This window comes from Schistocerca americana, chromosome 8 (assembly GCF_021461395.2).
Source record: "Schistocerca americana isolate TAMUIC-IGC-003095 chromosome 8, iqSchAmer2.1, whole genome shotgun sequence".
Lineage (NCBI taxonomy): Eukaryota > Metazoa > Arthropoda > Insecta > Orthoptera > Acrididae > Schistocerca > Schistocerca americana.
Window position 1 is genome coordinate 59,128,768 of NC_060126.1, and position 12,744 is coordinate 59,141,511.

The following is a 12,744-nucleotide window of genomic DNA, read 5'->3' on the forward strand; positions in this document are numbered from 1 at the left end:
TGTCTTTTGTTTCTGTTGTGTTTCATGTTTTCTATTCGTTGCGTGTGTGTGTTTGTGCACGCGCGCGTGTGTATTCTGTATTTCTTTTATATAAATAAGAGTTCATGTGTAGGTGTGTATTTTGTTGTGTGTAAATGTATTTTTTCTCATTTTAGTTTGTGCGTGTATAATTTTCTGTGTGCAAATGTTTATGGGTTGTGTGTGTGTGTGTGTGTGTGTGTGTGTGTGTGTGTGTGTGTGTGTGTGTGTGTGAGTGCGTGTGCGTGTATTTTGGTGTGTTCAAATATCTTTTTTATGTATACAAATATGGGTTTGAGTGCTCGTGTCTACATTTTGTTGTGTGTAAATGTATTTTCTTTAAATCTTTAAATGTTAGTTCATGTATCTCTGTGTGGACGGGGGGGGGGGGGGGGGGGGGAAGTGGAGTAAGAGGGGAAGGAGATTCATTAATTACTTATCATTGTTACATTTCAGTTCGTTATTGTTTTCGTGGCTAGCATGATCAGAGAGTTATTATTTATATGGATTTGGTCGTTAAGTACCTTCTTTTCCATTGCAACGGCTCTTTGTACATGAAAGTTTTCTTGCAATGTCAGGAGCTTTTTGTTGTGATTATTCACTCTGATAACTGTCGTGTCACATTCCATGTTGGATGGTTCATGTCCATGTTTTATCAGGTGTTCAGCGAAGGTAGAATGGCTATTTTCATATTTCCAGCTTCTTACATATTCTTTATATCTAGTTTTAAAGTTCCTGCTTGTCATCCCCAGACATACTGATTTACATTCTTGGCACTCTATCTGGGATGTATCTGCTCCTTGGTATTGGTCTGGTTTTTCTGGTGTTTGTAAATGTGACTGCAGTGTTTTTTTTTTTCTGTGAGCTATTTGTAACCACTGTTTCTTTAGTATATTTGCTATCTTGTGTGTTTCTTTGTGTTTGTATATAAGAGTGTGCTATTTTTTTCTGTTATGCACGTCATGCGTGTTATTGTTTTGTGTATCTGCGTGTGCTGCAGTGTCTGTGAGGTTCTGTGTTCTCTGCTTCTTTTGATTTTTCTTTGGTTGTGTTTTAGTTTTTTGATTGAGTTTTTGTACTACATGGGTGCTCTAACGATTGTTTGTGACTATGAGCTGTACTGTTTGTAACTCTTTTTCATAATTTTCCTTTCTCAGTGGGATGATATTTAGTATATGTAACACGTGCCGTAGGGTCGCTAATTTTTGATTTTGTGGGTGGTTGGATGAAGCACGTATAATTATGTCTGTGGCTGATGGCGTTCTGAAGATGTCAAATGTGTGTTTATTGTTCTCTCTCTTTATTACTATTATTTTTATTATTATTATTATTTATTATATTCGATTATTCCCTTTTTAGAGAGCGATTGAACTTGAGTAGTAATGATTTCTTCTTCTTTCTTCGTTCTTCCCAAATTATATTCATATGTTCATTGTGTCTTCTCTTGCTTTCTTCTGACCATTGTGTTCTCCGCATGTTCTTGTTTAAGTATATGTTTCTTTATGATGTTTCTAAACTTTTCTCTATTGTTATGTTGCCTTGTGGGATCCGCAGTTCTTAAATGTCTTCTTCTGCTTCTGTGATCCACTTAATCTTGTTTTTTCTCTTGTTTACTATCTCAAAGATTTGTCTTGTGAACCTGCTTTTATTCATCCTGCTAACATGTCAATAAAATTTCATTCTTCTCTTTCTAAGGGTGTCTGGTATTGTTCCTATGTCTTTGTCAATCTCTCTAGTTGGCCTCTTCATCCAAATTTCTTCCTGAAACACTGGTCCACATAATTTCTTTAGAATTTTTCTTTCCTACTTTCCAATCCCTCTGATCTTTGTATGACCATGAGTCACTGTAGTTTCTGCAGCGTAAAGTGCTTCTGGTACGACTACTGTGTTGTAATGCCGTAGTTTCGCATTGACAGAAATAGATTTCTTATTATAGTGGTTCCAAGTGAACTTATATGCTTTTTGTAATCTGGAGATTCTATCTTGATTGGCTATTGAGTTCAGTCCTGATGGCTGGATTATCTCTCCCAGGTATCTGAAGTGGGCAACTTATGCCACCTTCCCGTACTGACTAGTAGTGGGGAGATTATCTACACGTTTCTTTTCTATGTACTGTGTTTTCTCGTAGGAGATTTATTGCCCAGTTTTCTGTGAGATTTCATGTAGTTTTTCCAATGCAAGTTTGGCTTCCTCTCTATTGTTCTCTCTCTCTTCATTGTTATATACAAGAAATGTATTTGCTATTCTGTTTCTTTATCCATGGTAAATTGAATATTTTTGTGTGTGTTGTTTGTATCTGTGTGAAGTTTATCAATTTACTCTGTTGGTTCATCTACCACACAGATTATGTCACCCACATATCTATACCATTAAACAATTTAGTATTCTTTCTTTTTGATCACTGTATCAAAGACCGTGTTTTCAGTGTTCTTGATGAATTTGGTGGCCCTGAGCACTATGGGACTTAACATCTATGGTCATTAGTCCCCTAGAACTTAGAACTACTTAAACCTAACTAACCTAAGGACATCACACAACATCCAGTCAACATGAGGCAGAGAAAATCCCTGACACCGATGGGAATCGAACCCGGAAACCCGGGCGTGGGAAGCGAGAACGCTACCGCACGACCACGAGCTGCGGACGATGAATATGTTACCAAGTGTTGTGAAATTAGGGATCTTATGGGAAGCCCATTTTCTTGTGAGTAAAATTCCTTTTCAAATTATAAGTAATTCTGGGAAGTAATTGCTTTGAGGGTTTTAATTATTTCATTAATAGTGTCTGTAGGTAGTGTGTTGTATGTTACTAAGTTTTATTCGATTACTTTTATTGTGTCTGCCGTGGGTATTGAGGTGTATATGTTCTCTATGTCAAAAGAGATGACTGACAGCTTTCTGTGGGATGTGTAAGTCTTTTATTTCTGTTATGAGTTCATTTGTGTTTTTCACTGTTCTGCTGTTTTTCATTTCATAATGTTGCATTATGATTTTGTTCATGTGTCTTGCCACATAGTATGATTGTGCATTCATGAAATTGGTAACAAACCTCAGTGGAATGTGTTTTTTCTTTTTTTTTTTTTTTCTACGTTGGGTTGGCTTCTGAGGGTTGGTACTTTTGGATTTTTCTGTGTGATGTGTTGCTTTTGTTTATCTGTGAGTATGTGTCTCATGTCTTCGAGGTTGTATTTTATGTATGTCTGGAAGCGTACTGTCAATCAAAACATTAAAACACAACTTAAGAAAAATCAAAACAAGGAGAGAGCACATAACCCCAGAGACATAACAGCAACTACAGAAACACAAAATAATAAGACTCATGACATGAATAACAGAAAAAAAACCGCGAGACCACTGCGGCCGGCTGGCCACTGATGATGCTTCGCAAATAAAAGGAGCGAAACTGCCTTCAACTAGTTGCATAGACGGTACATACCTACTCGAATTTAGAGCAACTAAGGGGAAAGATGGAAAACAGAAAAAAATGATGAAAATAAATGTAAATGTGCGAAACCAGAAAAGCATTAACATCGTAAAAATTGTGTATGTGTGTGTGTACTTGCTGTAACACAAAGGAATTTCTTAGCAGAAATAACTGGTACTGCTCGCTTCAGAATTTCTACAGAAAGTAATAAAAGTTTTAAAAGCATTAAAATTGCATCGATATTTCACGTAACACATACTGGTGAAATAACTCAAGAAACTAATATATCGTGGGCAGATAATCAAATAAGTGATTTGGAAGAAACTTCACTAGAAGAAGGCATATAAAAAAGTGGAATGCGTGTACTATAACTAAATACATTTAAAATAAAAAAAGCCTGTGTAGAAATGCAGAAATAAGGATCACAGTACAGTAGCGGACTTGAAATTTCTCTATGCAAGCTGACATTTAACATTAAACTATGATTTAGACACATTAAAAACACAAGGAAATGGATCATTAGGAAAGTATTAGGAACACGAAAAGCTACGGGAGGGTAGAAATTACTACGTAACGGTAAACCGATATCCGAATTAATGAAAAAGAGAATTACGGCATTTTTAGACGTTTATATCTAAAGCCAGGCAGTAGATTAACGAAAAAGACCTGTAAATATTTGAGGGATAAAAAGTCAAAAGCAAGTAGGACTCACGAAGCTAAAAACGATTTAGAAAAAAATTAAATAAAAATTGAAGAATCAACTTAGAGACCTGTTTAGGGAGAAGGTATTGAAGAAGAAAGGATTTCAAGGTAGGTGAGTGAGAACAAATTGCCTGAAGTGACCAGAAGGCAGGAAGAAACAAGACAGCGAACAGATGGAGCACAGAACGAAAAGAAAAGAATAACGAATGATTTGAAATTAGCACAGGGTCATTAGGCAGAACTGACAATTGTAGCACGAAGTATTTAAGTTAAATTATGTTTTAGTGATATGAAAATTTTCTTCTGCAGTCTCCCCATGGACTACCACCTTAACGTTGGTACATCGGTGTATGTGTCTGCTAATGATTCGCCTTTCTGGGGTTTTTAATGTGTCTAAATCATACTTTAATGTAGACATTTGCTAGCACATAGAAATTCCGGTTCATTACCTTACTGAAACGCCTTCCTTCTGCGTTTTTAGACATTTGTGCTCCTGGTAGGGTCATATTCGAGATTGGTCAGTAGGTGAGAGACCGGACAAAGCATAGTTGCCCTGGTAGGTTAAAAAAATGGCTCTGAGCACTATGGGACTTAACCTCTAAGGTCATCAGTCCCGTAGAACTTAGAACTACTTAAACCTAACTAACCTACGGACATCACACATATTCATGTCCGAGGCACGATTCGTACCTGCGTCCGTAGCGGTCGCGCGGTTCCAGACTGTAGCGCCTAGAACCGCTCGGCCACCCCAGCCGGCACCCTAGGAGGCCTCCGTCTTGGAAGCCTCGGGTGGCAAACGCCTCGGACCTTAGCTTTGTTTGACATTACTGTCACTTAATTGTGTCATGCTGCTTCTGCTTTTCTTCCTGTCGCCTTTCCTTGGACAACTCTCGTTTTCTCGACCCCAGAGATAATAGATTTCGAGACCTGAGAGTGCTTTTATTTTCCTCTCCTATCTCTAACTTCGGACGTGCCATACAAGACGAACTTCGATGATGCGTTAAGGGCAGAAGAGAGAAACTGTAACGTCTGTTCTCAGAGAAATGGCTATGAACAGCGCCTGATGCATTTTCAGCTGCTTAATTCGTCTGTAAAAGAATCCAGAAATCAAATCCAGAAGGTTAGAAGAGGATGAAGAAAAAAAGAGGGAATGGAGTACGAAAAAGGAAGGTAAGTTAAGGATTGGAACGTGGGATCTACGTGCACTATTGCAGGTTGGTAAGCTGGAAAATAAATGCCAAGCAGGGAATGATGAAGAATTGACTGGATGCATTGGGTATATGCGAAGTGAGATGGGATGAAAGTGAGAGTTGGGTACTGGAGAGTACAAATTGTTTCACTCAGGCAGATAGGAGAGTAGAAGCTGTGGTGCGGCAATTATGATAAATTTATATATATTGGTCCGACGGAACAGACACCACTCGATATGACAATGCTGGTACATACACAAAAGCATGAAATGTAGGTTTGATATTAGTGAGTTTAATGGACGAGGGACACTAGATTGCAGCATGCTATAAGTGGGGAGTTTGCGTCAGTCAGCGACTGTGTCCGAATGGTCGAAGCGGTTAAGGCAACCATTGATAAGAGTGGTAAATCCTGGTTCGAGTTCGAGTGCGGCACAAATTTTCAACTACCGCCACTGCATAACCAAAGAGCACTGTGTGCCTAACAATCAAGATTTCCTGCCCATCCTTTCGCTTTCCTTCCCGTTCCTACATTTCATGTTTACAAGAATAATAAGAAGACGACTGCTGGAAAACATGGAAGGTGGGGTACCCAGATGAAAGACTGACGATGATTATATTCAGGGGTGACAAGGAAGACGTTTTGATACAAATGCCAATGATATAAATGCCACTGGTATAATAAATTCCAATGAGTTAACATACCGATGAGGAAGTAGAGGAATATTATGAAAAGATTGAAGATATTATGCATCAAGGAAAAAGAAACGCCTTCGTCATAGTTATGGTGGTTTGTATGCAGTAGAAGGAGAGGGAAAAATGTGGGAGAGTTTGGAAGATTTGTACTGCCAAATAGGAACGACACTTACTTTCTGCTGACAAAATTCTCTAGCGATTGGACACACATTGTCTGAACATCACAACAGATGACAATGTGCATGAATGAAGTAAGATTACAGACTGATAACATCAGTACTCAGAATAGTCAGAGCAGAGTTTCATTCATAACAACAACGAACAAAATCGACAGAGAAATTTGACCAAGAAAGACTAATGGAAGAATGTAAGGATGTTTAGTTCGCAAACACATTTATGCCAAAATGGTATAGAGGGTCCAGTTGTGGGGCGGCGGTTGGAATTAATTGTTATATAAATGTTCCTATTATTTCTGCTGTCTTTTGCCGTTCTCAACACTGGCTCTCTAACTACAATATTGGCAACCAGAAAGTGATTAGCAAAACGTGAAGCCTGTAATTAGAATTCCTAGTGCCCACTTCATCTGAGAAACACACTTATAGCTACAGCTTATAGCTCTGAGAAATTAGGAGATTGTCTGGGATTTATAATCAAAAACGATTTTCTAAAAATTCTCTGTATTCTGAAAGTCACAGATTAAAAAAAAAAGAATCCACACAATCTGACTAACAGAGCAGTTCAAGAGTCTAATGCGCTGATGCAACTATAACAGTCCAAATTAAATGTTTAAGTGAATGCTCGCCATAATTTGATGATAATGCTCATCAAACGCCACGCTCAATAATGGTAGAATGTCTGTCCCGCGGCGGCACATGAAAATACGACATACGCAAACTGAAAATCGATAATTAAAGTCATCCCAGAATTAACACTTCACTCGAAAATAATTTCATGGTTACGCGTATCCCGAGTAACTTAATACGGCATCCGAGGCTGTTTATAGCAATGATACCGACGCGACGCGACTCCCGACACAGATGGCGTGCTATTCAGCGTCTGGAGAGAACTGGGGCCTTGCTTCCTCGCGCAGCGTTTTTTTTTCCTCTCTATGGGACTCAACTGCTGTGGTCATAAGTCCCCTAGAACTTAGAACTACTTAAACCTAACTAACCTAAGGACAGCACACAACACCCAGCCATCACGAGGTAGAGAAAATCCCTGACCCCGCCGGGAATCGAACCCGGGCGTGGGAAGCGAGAACGCTACCGCACGACCACGAGATGCGGGCGCAGCGTTCTTATATATAAAGCCACGGTGCGGACGGCTAAGGGAACGCCTGATCAAATCCGCTCTCCCGACTAGCCGCTGGGCTAGTAGTGCACCACTTTAAGTTATTGAATAAATCATAGCTTCTTTTTCTGAGGGCTGATGAAGCTCTCAATTTAAATGTGCATTCAGCACACAGGTAAGTAATCATAATAAAAGTTTGACGTGGCTAAATTAAATATTTTGGGCGAGAGAATTAATTTAATTACACTGCACGCAGTAGACGAGCTCTGAACTTGCCCTTTGGAGATACGCTATCGCTATAGTTTTATAGTTATTCAATTGAAACTTCTCACATCTTTATTATTATAGCAGATCTCCAATCTACCTAAATATAAACATCCTAGCCTTATTTATTAGCCTACTTAATCTATCTTGCTTCCTTAATTTTTAAGACAAAACCCAGAAAATTATGAATTTCAACAAAAATCTTAATTTGTGAGATCCAAAGTACTGTTTCTATTAAATATTATGAAAAAGGAATCTAAACATAAATTTTTAAGTCTCTAGCTCTTTTCTGTTGCGCCAATGATTTTTACAGAAAAACGTCCAAATTTAGAAAATGGTTAAAGTTATCGAACTGATATTCAACACATATTAACTTAGTATTACTCCTGACATGCTAGAAACATTTTAGGTTATTTACTTGATTTTTAAAGTATTGCGCAACATTTATGACGTCAGAGCTAGTTACAGCGGACTGGCTGGCACACAATGGAAAGACTGATGTGAATGTACTACGGCGTGAGTAGGCTGCTTCCCTACACAGTGAAGAGAGTGGAAACGAGAAATGGAAGACGAGGAGACGAAACGTTAAGGAATCTGCAGAAGAAGTTGTAGGTATGGATGCAAACTGAAAGCTCCAGATGCAGCTGAAGACAGCAAGGAGTGAATGCGGTTTTGGTCCAGGACATATGTCAGGAAAATAGGCCTGGGTGCTGAGAAATTCTCACTTACTGAAGGGAGCATTATATAGGTCAGGGTGATTTCGAGCAAACGATAGGTATTGTCATTCCACCCACTGTTTGAGGAGGCTAAAGATGGGGCAGTAATTCTCAAGTGCAGAGGTGCAGCACAATGCCTCGTAAGGCGCTCTGCGATTACGTCTGGATCGGTGGATACAAGTCTATGTGTGGAAATTCCAAGTATTCCTGCAGAGGTCTGTTATTCGTAAAGGTGTCTGAGCTTGGGTCAAGGAGATGTTCGTGTTCCAATGGTGGAGATGTATCGATACCATCACTCCTGCTTCTGTCGTTTGATGAGGTAACGAACCCTGGCATGGAGCCATTTGAAGGCAATGAAGTGCTCCAGAGGTGGATTGTGTTTACGACGTTGGAAGGCCTGCCTACAGTCTCCAGTGGCTGCACCGATTTATGGAGACCACCAAGGCACTGCCTTCCTCCAGGAACAACCTGAGGAACAAGGGGCTGCCAATTCAGCTGCGGCAACAGTGATAGTAGTGAAGATGTGGATCACCTCCTCAATGCTGCCAGGGAATGGAGATTCAACAGTGGTAGCAGAGACGAAAGCATCCCAGTCTGCCCTGCTCACTACCACACCAGATGCCGTGAGCTCTCCAGTGGATAGATGGGAGAAGGCCAGGACTGAAAACCGGTAGATCAATGGCCAAGTAAGTGTCACAAGCAATGTGGGGGCACCTATATTCAGATGGCATAGATCGAGTTGAGTTAGGAGTTCCTCATCTTCTTTATCAAGGCCAGAAAATTTACATTCCACAAAGGATTATGGGCATTGAAATCATCCAAAAGCAGGAAAGGCAGGGGGAGTGGAGGGAGGGAGGTAGATTCTTAGAGATGGTAATTTTCTGTGTTGTCCTCACCCTGACAGCCACAGTATCTAAAGATGTTTGAAGGGGGGTAGGTTTACTACAGATAGAGGTAAGGACATAGATACACACTCCACCTGACGGTCTGTCACAATCGATATAGATTTTGTAGTACCCTCAACAGCAACAAAGGGCAGAGGTCTGCATTATGGGAAATCAGGTTTCCTGAGGGCAACACAAAAAGCAAGTGTAACGTTTAAGAGTTGTTGTAACTAAGCCAGATGGGAGAAAAAACTGCTTGTGTCGTGTGGGAAACCATGAAAGGACCAAGGAGGCAAATTACGCCTCAGGGTTACCTGCCACCATCGGTTGATGGCTCGCATCCAGGACCACAGCGTGTGAAGTGTCAGCAAGATCTAGGTCTTCAGGTGACCCTAGAATCTCCAACTCGTCCTCAGACGCAAAACTGTTAGGGAGTGGTGATGTGGGGACCACTGGAGTCTCATGTTTCTTAACCAGACTGCAGACTAAATACATTGCCGAATAAGGCTCTCAACCTTCCATTGTCCTACGTTCCTCCCAAGGTGTAGCTAGGGAGGGGAACGGTTTACTGTAATACCTGTCAGCATTGTAGTCTACCTTTCCCTTCACAGAGACTGCTGGCCCCATTCGGTCACCAGAAAAAGACAACTTGGTCTGCTTCATTGTGGGTCATCCACCCTGATGCCACTCACTTCGATCAGGGGCTCTTCCCACCGGCACCACCCAGCCACAACAAGGGCCACCTAGCATAACGGCCTTTTCCGGGAGTACTGATGCCCCAACAAGAGGGTCGTCTACCCTTTGGCATACATGGGGAATTTGCAGCTCAGGCATCAGCAGTGCAATCCCTTTGTTATCAAGGGGCTACGACCAAGAGCGTATCTGACGGTCATCACCACGCACTGGCTACCATTCTGGAAACTTGATGCAGAGAAATCCAATATCATCATGGGAGCAGAATAGGACTGCAGAGGACGGAAGAAGATGACATGCCCCATTAATTTTCCTCGCCCAAATAGCTGAACTGTTGGTGTAGTCGCAGAGTCATGGCAATAAAAGGCAGAGAAGATCTAACAGCACTATGGATGTCTGGTGCACCACATAAGGCATCCTTCCCCAAATGGCCCACACTTCTGTAGTACTTGGAAAATGTGAGGTCATACCTAAACAGGTACCAGAAATTATTAGGCCAAAAAGTGGGTGACTCCTTTTAGTCGCCTTTTACGACAGGCAGGAATATCTGGTGCCTATTATAATCCCCTAACCTGCAGGAAGATGGAAACAATTACGAGAAAACGAAGAGGGTAAGAAGACGACATGGAGAGCTACATGTGAAGACCTGCCCTAGGGTAGAACGCTGATAACGTAAGGGAGATATAGATATAATAAAAGGACAGAAAGTGTGGAGTACATAGACAATTGGGATAAAATAAACAAAGAGAAAATGGCGGAATTGGATCGAGCAGATAGTGTGGAACAGAATTAGAGAAACGTGGCCCGTAAGCGAAGCTGAAAACCGCTCTAGGAAATAAATTGATTCTGTGAAGTATCCACAGTTTGCTTTTCCTTACAGATGCCTGTTTTACGTACTGCAGTTTGGTACAAGAGTACTCTTCAGGTGTTCCACTGTCGTCCTCCGCACGTTATTACGAGCTAGTGCCACAATATTGTCCTCAGAAATTATTTACTCTAAATTGTTATACGACGTTCGCCTGAAAACATTTGCTTATTATTTTATTCTCCTAATGATGTAAGCCACTAACTGAATTTATCAGAGAGTGTAAACGAAGCCGTGTAGCTATTCGTTCGAATATAGATTACTCACTTATTGCTTATTCTGCGATCCTGTTATATGATGCTTTAACTAATTATGAGTCCATCAGTAATTTTTCCTATCTTGTTTAGATAAGTTTCAGTGTTATTTTGATTTAATGTTTGACCTATTCATAAATGCTGCCGAGCGAGGTGGCGCAGTGGTTAGCACATTGGACTCGCGTTCGGGCGGACGACAGTTCAATCCCGCGTCCGGCTATCCTGATTTAGGTTTCCCGTGATTTCTCTAAGCCGCTACAGGCAAATGACGGTATGGTTCCTTTCCTAATCCGATGAGAGCAATGACTTCGCTGTTTGGTCTCCTCTCCCCAAACAACCCAACCCAACCCCATAAATTGTTGTTCTCTTCCTCTGAATGTTTCGGTTATCCAGAAGTTACACAAGTTACATTTCAACGTGAGCTGTAGTAATTAACGTTCAGTCTCAAGATCATCTGTCATACGAGCCGGCCGCGGTGGCCGAGCGGTTATAGGCGCTCAGTCCGGAACCGCGCAACTGCTAAGCTCGCAGGTTCGAATCCAGCCTCGGGCATGGATGTGTGTGATGTCCTTAGGTTAGTTAGGCTTAAGTAGTTCTAAGTTCTAGGGGACTGATGACCACGGATGTTAAATCCCATAGTGCTCAGAGTCATTTGAACCATCTGTCATAGCTTCTGACACGACAAGAACTGACGTTTTCTGTTCACCGATAATTTACGAGCGTCGCTAAGTTCATCATCTCTTGCTGTGAAAACTAGAGTACGAGAACTCTTACCACTTGCTCAGTTGCAATATGCACACGGCCCAAGGAGATCGAGGTCCAAAAATGACTTTTTAGATTTTGTGATGGAAAGGCTGTTTATTTGTAGACTGATTTTTCTTTGCTGCTTGAATGGAGCTAATAAGAGTTAACTATCATGCGTGGTTTCAGTGCCTTGAGTAATACTGATATCTTATTTGGATAATGTTTCTAAACTAAACGTATGTAGAAGTTTAAATTAGCTTAAATTAGTATAATAACATCTGATTACACGTTTCCTTCACATATTATATGAAAGTAAAGTCTGGCACGCTGCTTCTAACGTTATTCAGTGAGGGAAGGGAGAGTTACTTCGTTCTGTCAGGATGGTGTAGCTACTCTTCCATCACCAGGCGTCATGGATTCGTTCTGCTGGGAGCTATAGACAGGAATCCTTCGAACGTGAGAGTTACTGGAACAAGGTAAGCAGTAAAACTTTTTATTGTCACATCAGTCTGGAGCAGACAGCAGCGCATGCCTTGTCCAAGGGTTGCAGACCTGCTGGCTCTTGGCACCCCGTCCAGCGGAGACAATGTTGCCGAGGCTTCATATGATGCCGAGTTACCGCGTCGACGCAGCGCTATAAATGGTGGCCAGCTGATGAGCGTTCAGTAACCAAGGGGGAGAAGCACCGGCAGTGACTTGCGGAAGAAAGAGGAGTTCAAGGTAAACGAAGATGAGGTGAGACATATGAGAATGTGGGAAGACTTTGACAGAATACTGAAGCGCCCCTCACAATTTTTCATATCCTTGCGAGAGCTAGCCACGACAAAAACATTTCACGTAATATGTAAGATACACCACGCAGGCGATGTGCCCTCGAACTTCAGGATGAATGGAATAAGTCAGGTGCTGACACAGTGAACAGTACAAAAAAAAAGATAGTTTAATTGGTTACAAAAGGCTGGAAAAAATGGTAGAAGACGAGCTCGGGGAACATGGGTTTGGGTTCAG